Genomic DNA, 8723 nt, shown 5'->3' on the forward strand with positions numbered 1-8723 from the left:
ATAGGAGGAGCATGAAACGTTGTTCAAAAATATGAAGAGCCTGAAAATGTGTGAAAAATATGAAGAGCTTCAAAAGGTGTGAAAAATATGATGAGATTCAAAAGGTGTTAAAAATATGAAGAGCTTCAAAAGGTGTCAAATATGAAATGAGCATGAAAAGGTCTGAAAAATAGGAGGAGCATGAAGTGGTGTTGAAAAACATGAAGATCCTGAAAAGGTGTGAAAAATATGAAGAGCTATAAAAGGTGTGAAAAATATTTGGAGCATGAAACGATCTGAAGAATAGGAGGATCATGAAGGGGTGTTGAAAAACATGAAGAGCCTGAAAAGGTGTGAAAAATATGAAGAGCTTCAAAATGTGTCAAAAATATGAGGAGCATGATACGGTCTGAAAAATAGGAGGAGCAGGAAGCGGTGTTGAAAAACATGAAGAGCCGGAAAAGGTGTGAAAAATATGAAGAGCTTCAAAAGGTGTCAAAAATATGAGGAGGATGAAACGGTCTGAAAAATCGGAGGAGCATGAAGTGGTGTTCAAAAACGTGAAGAGCCTGAAAAGGTGTGAAAAATATGAAGAGCTACAAAAGGTGTCAAAAATATGAGGAGCCTGAAACGGTCTTAAAAATAGCAGGAGCATGAAGCGGTGATCAAAAACATGGAGAGCCTGAAAAGGTGTGAACAATATGAAGAGCTTCAAAAGGAGTCAAAATATGAGGAGCGTGAAACAGTCTGAAAATAGGAGGAGCATGAAACGGTGTTCAAAAACATGAAGAGCCTGAAAAGGTGTGAAACATATGAAGATTTTCAAAAGGTGTCAAAAATATGAGGAGCATGAAACGGTCTGAAAAATAGGAGGAACATGAAGCGGAGTTGAAAAACATGAAGAGCCTGAAAGGTGTGAAATATATGAAGAGCTTCAAAAGGTGTCAAAAATATGAGGAGCATGAAACGGTCTGAAAAATAACAGGAGCATGGATCGGTGTTGAAAAACAAGAAGAGCCTGAAAACCTGTGAAAAATATGAAGAGCTTCAAAAGGTGTGAAATATATGAAGAGATTCGAAAGGTGTGAAAAATGAGATGAGCATGAAACGGTGTGAAAAATAGGAGGAGCATGAAATGCTCTGAAAAATAGGAGGAGCATGAAACGTTGTTCAAAAATATGAAGAGCCTGAAAAGGTGTGAAAAATATGAAGAGCTTCAAAAGGTGTCAAAAATATGAGGAGCATGAAACGGTCTGAAAAATATGAGTAGCATGAAGCGGTGTTGAAAAACATGAAGAGCCTGAAAACGTGTGAAAAATATGAAGAGCTTCAAAAGGTGTCAAAATGAGGTAAGCATGAAACGGTCTTAAAAATAGGAGGAGCATGAAGTGGTGTTGAAAAACCTGAAGAGCCTGAAAAAGTGTGAAAAATATGAAGAGCTTTAAAAGGTGTCAAAAATATGAGGAGCATAAAACGGTCTGAAAAATAGGAGGAGCATGAAACGGTTTGAAAAACATGAAGAGCCTGAAAAGGTGTGAAATATATGAAGAGCTTCAAAAGGTGTCAAAAATATGAGGAGAATGAAACGGTCTGAAAAACATGAGGAGCATGAAGCGGTGTTGAAAAACATGAAGAGCCTGAAAATGTGTGAAAAATATGAAGAGCTTCAAAAGGTGTGAAAATATGAAGAGCTTCAAAAGGTGTCAAATATGAGATGAGCATGAAACGGTCTAAAAAATAGGAGGAGCATGAAACGGTGTTCAAAAACATGAAGAGTCTGAAAAGGTGTGAAACATATGAAGAGCTTCAAAAGGTGTCAAAAATATGAGGAGCATGAAACGGTCTGAAAAATAGGAGGAGCATGAAGCGGTGTTGAAAAACATGAAGAGCCTGAAAGGTGGGAAATATATGAAGAGCTTCAAAAGTTGTCAAAAATATGAGGAGAATGAAACGGTCTGAAAAATACGAGGAGCATGAAGCGGTGTTGAAAAACATGAAGAGCCTGAAAATATGTGAAAAATATGAAGAGCTTCAAAAAGTGTGAAAATATGAAGAGCTTCAAAAGGTGTCAAATATGAGATAAGCATGAAACGGTCTGAAATATAGGAGGAGCATGAAACGGTGTTCAAAAAAATGAAAAGCCTGAAAAGGCGAGAAACATATGAAGAGCTTCAAAAGGTGTCAAATATATGAGGAGCATGAAACGTTCTGAAGTATATGAGGAGCATGAAGCGGTGTTGAAAAACATGAAGAGCCTGAAAAGGTGTGAAAAATATGAAGAGCTATAAAAGGTGTGAAAAATATTTGGAGCAAGAAACGATCTGAAGAATAGGGGGATCATGATGGGGTGTTGAAAAACATGAAGAGCCTGAAAAGGTGTGAACAATATGAAGAGCTTCAAAAGGTTTCAAAAATATGAGGAGCATGAAACGGTCTGAAAAGTAGGAGGAGCATGAAGCAGTGTTGAAAAACATGAAGAGCCTGAAAAGGTGTGAAAAATATGAAGAGCTTCAAAAGGTGTCAAAATCATGAGGAGCATGAAACGGTCTGAAAAATAGGAGGAGCATGGAACGGTGTTGAAAAACAAGAAGAGCCTGAAAAGGTGTGAAAAATATGAAGAGCTTCAAAAGGTGTGAAAAATATGAGGAGCATGAAACGGTCTAAAAAATAAGAGGAGCATGGATCGGTGTTGAAAAACAAGAAGAGCCTGAAAAGGTGTGAAAAATATGAAGAGCTTCAAAAGGTGTCAAAATGTGAGGAGCATGAAATGTTCTGAAAAAGGAGTACCATGAAACGGTTTTCAAAATCATGAAGAGCCTGGAAAGGTGTGAAAAATATGAAGAGCCTCAAAACGTGTCAAAAATATGAGGAGCATGAAACGGTATGACAAATAGGAGGAGCATGAAGCAGTGTTGAAAAACATGAAGAGCCTGAAAACCTGTGAAAAATATGAAGAGCTTCAAAAGGAGTGAAATATATGAAGAGATTCGAAAGGTGTGAAAAATGAGATGAGCATGAAACGGTGTGAAAAATAGGAGGAGCATGAAATGCTCTGAAAAATAGGAGGAGCATGAAACGTTGTTCAAAAATATGAAGAGCCTGAAAAGGTGTGAAAAATATGAAGAGCTTCAAAAGGTGTGAAAAATATGAGGAGCATGAAACGGTCTGAAAAATAGGAGGAGCATGAAACGGTGTTGAAAAACATGAAGAGCCTGAAAAGGTTTGAAGAATATGAAGAGCTTCAAAAGGTGTCAAAATATGAGGATCATGAAAAGGTCTGAAAAATCGAAGGAGGATGAAAAGTTGTTCAAAAACATGAAGAGCCTGAAAAGGTGTGAAAAATATGAAGAGCTTCAAAAGGTGTCAAAAATATGAGGAGCATGAAACGGTTTAAAAAATAGGAGGGGCATGAAACGGTGTTCAAAAACATGAAGAGCCTGAAAAGGTGTGAAAAATATGAAGAGCTATAAAAGGTGTCAAAAATATGAGGAGCATCAAACGGTCTGAAAAATAGGAGGAGCATGAAGCGGTGTTGAAAAACATGAAGAGCCTGAAAGGTGTGAAATATATGAAGAGCTTCAAAAGGTGTCAAAAATATGAGGAGAATGAAACAGTCTGAAAAATACGAGGAGCATGAAGCGGTGTTGAAAAACATGAAGAGCCTGAAAATATGTGAAAAATATGAAGAGCTTCAAAAGGTGTGAAAATATGAAGAGCTTCAAAAGGTGTCAAATATGAGATAAGCATGAAACGGTCTGAAATATAGGAGGAGCATGAAACGGTGTTCAAAAACATGAAGAGCCTGAAAAGGTGAGAAACATATGAAGAGCTTCAAAAGGTGTCAAATATATGAGGAGCATGAAACGGTCTGAAGAATATGAGGAGCATGAAGCGGTGTTGAAAAACATGAAGAGCCTGAAAAGGTGTGAAAAATATGAAGAGCTATAAAAGGTGTGAAAAATATTTGGAGCATGAAACGATCTGAAGAATAGGAGGATCATGATGGGGTGTTGAAAAACATGAAGAGCCTGAAAAGGTGTGAAAAATATGAAGAGCTTCAAAAGGTGTCAAAAATAGGAGGAGCATGAAACGGTTTAAAAAATAAGAGGGGCATGAAACGGTGCTCAAAAACATGAAAAGCCTGAAAAGGTGTGAAAAATATGAAGAGCCTCAAAAGGTGTCAAAAATATGAGAAGCATGAAATGGTCTGAAAAATAGGAGTAGCATGAAGCGGTGTTGAAAAACATGAAGAGCCTGAAAACGTGTGAAAAATATGAAGAGCTTCAAAAGGTGTCAAATTGAGGTAAGCATGAAACGGTCTTAAAAATAGGAGGAGCATGAAGTGGTGTTCAAAAACCTGAAGAGCCTGAAAAGGTGTGAAAAATATGAAGAGCTTTAAAAGGTGTCAAAAATATGAGGAGCATAAAACGGTCTGAAAAATAGGAGGAGCATGAAACGGTTTGAAAAACATGAAGAGCCTGAAAAGGTGTGAAAAATAGAAAGAGCTTCAAAAGTTGTCAAAAATATGAGGAGCATGAAACGGTCTGAAAAATAGGAGGAGCATGAAACGGTGTGGGAAAACATGAAGAGCCTGAAAAGGTGTGAAAAATAGGAAGAGCTTCAAAAGGTGTCAAAAATATGAGGAGCATGAAACGGTCTGAAAAATAGGAGGAGCAAGAAGCGGTGTTCAAAAATATGAAGAGCCTGAAAATGTGTGAAAAATATGAAGAGCTTCAAAACGTGTGAAAAATATGAGGAGCATGAAACGGTCTGAAATATAGGAGGAGCATGAAGCGGTGTTCAAAAACATGAAGAGCCTGAAAAGGTGTGAAAAATACGAAGAGCTTCAAAAGGTGTCAAAAATATGAGGAGCATGGAACGGTCTGAAAAATAGGAGGAGCAGGAAGCGGTGTTCAAAAATATTAAGAGCCTGAAAATGTGTGAAAAATATGAAGAGCTTCAAAAGGTGTGAAATACATGAGGAGCATGAAACAGTCTGAAAAGTAGGAGAAGCATGAAGTTGTGTTCAAAAACATGAAGAGCCTGAAAAGGTGTGAAAAATATGAAGAGCTTCAAAAGTTTTGAAATACATGAGGAGCATGAAACTGTCTGAAAAATACGAGGAGCAAGAAGTGGTGTTCAAAAACATGAAGAGCCTGTAAAGGTGTGAAAAATATGAAGAGGTTCAAAAGGTGTGAAAAATATGAGGAGCATGATACGGTCTGAAAAATAGGAGGAGCATGAAGAGGTGTTCAAAAACATGAAGAGCCTGAAAAGTTGTGTAAAATATGAAAAGCTTCAAAAGGTGTCAAAAATATGAGGAGCATGAAACGGTCTGAAAAATAGGAGGAGCATGAAAATGTGTTCAAAAATATGAGGAGCCTGAAAAGCTGTGAAAAATATGAAGAGCTTCACAAGGTGTGAATAATGAAGAGCATGAAACGGTATGAAAAATAGCAGGAGCATGAAGCGGTGTTCAGAAACATGAAGAGCCTGAAAAGGTGTGAAAAATATGAAGAGCTTCAAAAGGTGTTAAAAATACGGGTAGCATGAAAATGTTTGAAAAATAGGAGGAGCATGAAGCGGTGATGAAAAACACGAAGAGACTGAAAAGGTGTGAAAAATATGAAGAGATTGAAAAGGTGTCAAAAATATGAGGCGTTTGAAACGGTCTGAAAAATAGGAGGATCATGAAGCGTTGTTGAAAAAATGAAGAGCCTGAAAATGTGTGAAAAATATGAAGCGCTTCAAAAGGTGTGAAATACATGAGGATCATGAAACGGGCTGAAAAATATGAGGAACATGAAGCGGTGTTGAAAAACATGGAGAGCCTGAAAAGGTTTGAAAAATATGAAGAGCCTCAAAAGGTGTGAAAATTATGAAGAGCATGAAATGGTGTGAAAAATAGGAGGAGCATGAAGCTGTGTTAAAAAACTTGAAGAGCCTGAAAAGGTGTGAAAAATATGAAGAGCTTCAAAAGGTGTTAAAATTATGAGGAACATGATACGGTCTGAAAAATAGGAGGAGCATGAAGCGGTGTTCAAAAACATGGAGAGCCTGAAAAGGTGTGACAAACAAATAGCTTCAAAAGGTGTCAATAATGTGAGGAGCATGAAACGGTCTGAAAAATAGGAGCATGAATCGGAGTTGAAAAACATGAAGAGCATGAAAAGGTGTGAAAAATATGAAGAGCTTCAAAAGCTGTCAAAAATATGAGGAGCATGAAACGGTCTGAAAAATAGGAGGAGCATGAAACGGTCTGAAAAATGGGAGGAGCATGAAGCGGTGTTCAAAAACAGGAAGAGCCAGAAAAGGTGTGAAAAATATGAAGAGCTTCAAAAGGTGTGAAAAATATGAGAATCATGAAACGGTCTGAAAAATAGGAGGAGCATGAAGCGGTGTTCAAAAACATGAAGAGCCTGAAAAGGTGTGAAAAATATGAAGAGCTTCATAAGGTGTGAAAAATATGAGGAGCATGAAACGGTCTGAAAAATAGGAGGAGCAAGAAACGGTGTTGAATAACATGAAGAGCGTGAAAAGCTGTGAAAAATATGAAGAGCTTCAAAAGGTGTCAAAAATATGAAGAGCTTCAATAGGTGTCATAAATATGGGGAGCATGAAACTTAATGAAAAATAGGAGAAGTATGAAGTGGTGCTGAAAAACATGAAGAGCATGAAAAGGTGTGAAATATATGAAGAGCTTCAAAAGGTGTGAAAAATATGAAAAGCTTCAAAAAGTGTGAAAAATATGAGGAGTATGAAACGGTCTGAACAATAGGAGGAGCATGAAGCCATGTTCAAAAAGATGAAGAGCCTGAAAACGTGTGAAAAATTTGAACAGCTTCAAAAGGTGTGAAAACTATGAGAAGCATGAAACGGTCTGAAAACGAGGAGGAGCATGATGCGGTGTTGAAAAACATGAAGAGCCTGAAAGGTGTGAATAATATGAAGAGGTTTAAAAGGTGTGAAAAATATGAGGCGCATGAAACGGTCTGAAAAATAGGAGGAGCATGATGCGGTGTTGAAAAACATGAAGAGCCTGAAAAGTTGTGAAAAATATGAAGAACATCAAAAGGTGTGAAAAATATGAGGAGCAGGAAATGGTCTGAAAAATAGGAGGATCATGAAGCGGTGTTGAAAAACATGAAGAGCCTGAAAACGTGTGAAAATTATGAAGAGCGTCAAAAGGTGTCAAAAATATGAGGAGCAGGAAACGGTCTGAAATATAAGAGCAGCATAAAACTGTGTTAAAAAACATGAAGAGCCTGAAAAGGTGTGAAAAATATGAAGAGCTTCAAAGGGTGTGAAATACATGAGGAGCATGAAACGGTCTGAAAAATAGGAGGAGCATGAAACGGTGTTCAAAAACAAGAAGAGCCTGAAAACGTGTGAAAAACATGAAGAGCCTGAAAAGGTGTGAAAATTATGAAGAGCTTCAAAAGGTGTCAAAAATACGAGGAAAATGAAACGGTCTGAAAAATAGGAGGCTCATGAAACGGTGTTGAAAAACATGAAAAGCCTGAAAACGTGTCAAAAAATATGAAGAGCTTCAGGCTGGTGGGTAAAGCTGGGAGGTCCTGGCCGGGGGCGCCGGTTGGAGACATGATTTCAATGTGGGCCTTAGGATTTGAGCCAAAGAAAGAAGGAATTAAAAAGATGATAGCTGAAACTGACAAAGAAGGAATTGGCACCATTAATTTTGAAGAATTTTTTGCCATAATGAGTGTAAAAATGAGTGAAAAGGATGAAAAAGAAGAAATATTGAAGGCTTTCAAACTATTTGATGATGATGATACAGGAAGTATATCATTGAACAATATCAAGAGGGTTGCTAAGGAGCTAGGGAAAAATTTAACAGATGATGAACTTCAGGAAATGCTTGATGAGGCTGATCATGATGGGGATGGAGAAATAAACAAGGAAGAATTTTTGAAAATGATGCAAAAGACCACTCTTTATTAACACTGTCTTTTGTGCCTTTTGGAAAGTTGTTAACAAGTTTTTTATTTGCTATAAGTTCCATAATAGCATAATATATTCATTTTCAGTGTTTAAGTTTATATACATAAACTGGTCTCTTGATGTCTAATCCATGAGAGAAGTTATATGTTGCTACCAATATGTTGTTAAATCTATAACATCAAGAAATAAAATGGAGTGTCTTCCTTAAACTAAGAATCTGAAGAACAGTATTAATTACAAGTGCTATTTTTAGAGCCCCAGGTTCTAAAACTTAGATTTTATATTTAACTTATGGAAATTGGCCCCAAATCATAAGCCAGCCATCACTTTCCCTATTATTTTCCTTTTGTGCAACTCTAAAAATGAAAACTTGCTTTTTAACTAATTATTCAGACATGTAAAGTCTTAAATAAAACTGGCAGCATCAAAAGATGTGAAAAATATGAAGACCTTCAAAAGGTGTCAAAAATGAGATGAGCATGAAAGTGTCTGAAAAATAGGAGGAGCATGAAACGGTCTGAAAAATAGGTGGAGCATGAAGTGGTGTTGAAAAACATGAAGAGCTTGAAAAGGTGTGAAAAATATGAAGAGCTTCAAACGGTGTGAAAAATATGAGGAGCATGAAACGGTCTGAAAAATAGGTGGAGCATGAAGTGGTGTTGAAAAACATGAAGAGTCTAAAAACGTGTGAAAAAAATGAAGACCTTCAAAAGGTGTCAAAAATATGAGGAGCATGAAACGGTCTGAAAACTAGGAGGAGCATGAAGCGGTGTTGAAATACA

Source organism: Dama dama, unplaced genomic scaffold (genome assembly GCF_033118175.1).
Source record: "Dama dama isolate Ldn47 unplaced genomic scaffold, ASM3311817v1 ptg000051l, whole genome shotgun sequence".
NCBI classification, from domain to species: domain Eukaryota; kingdom Metazoa; phylum Chordata; class Mammalia; order Artiodactyla; family Cervidae; genus Dama; species Dama dama.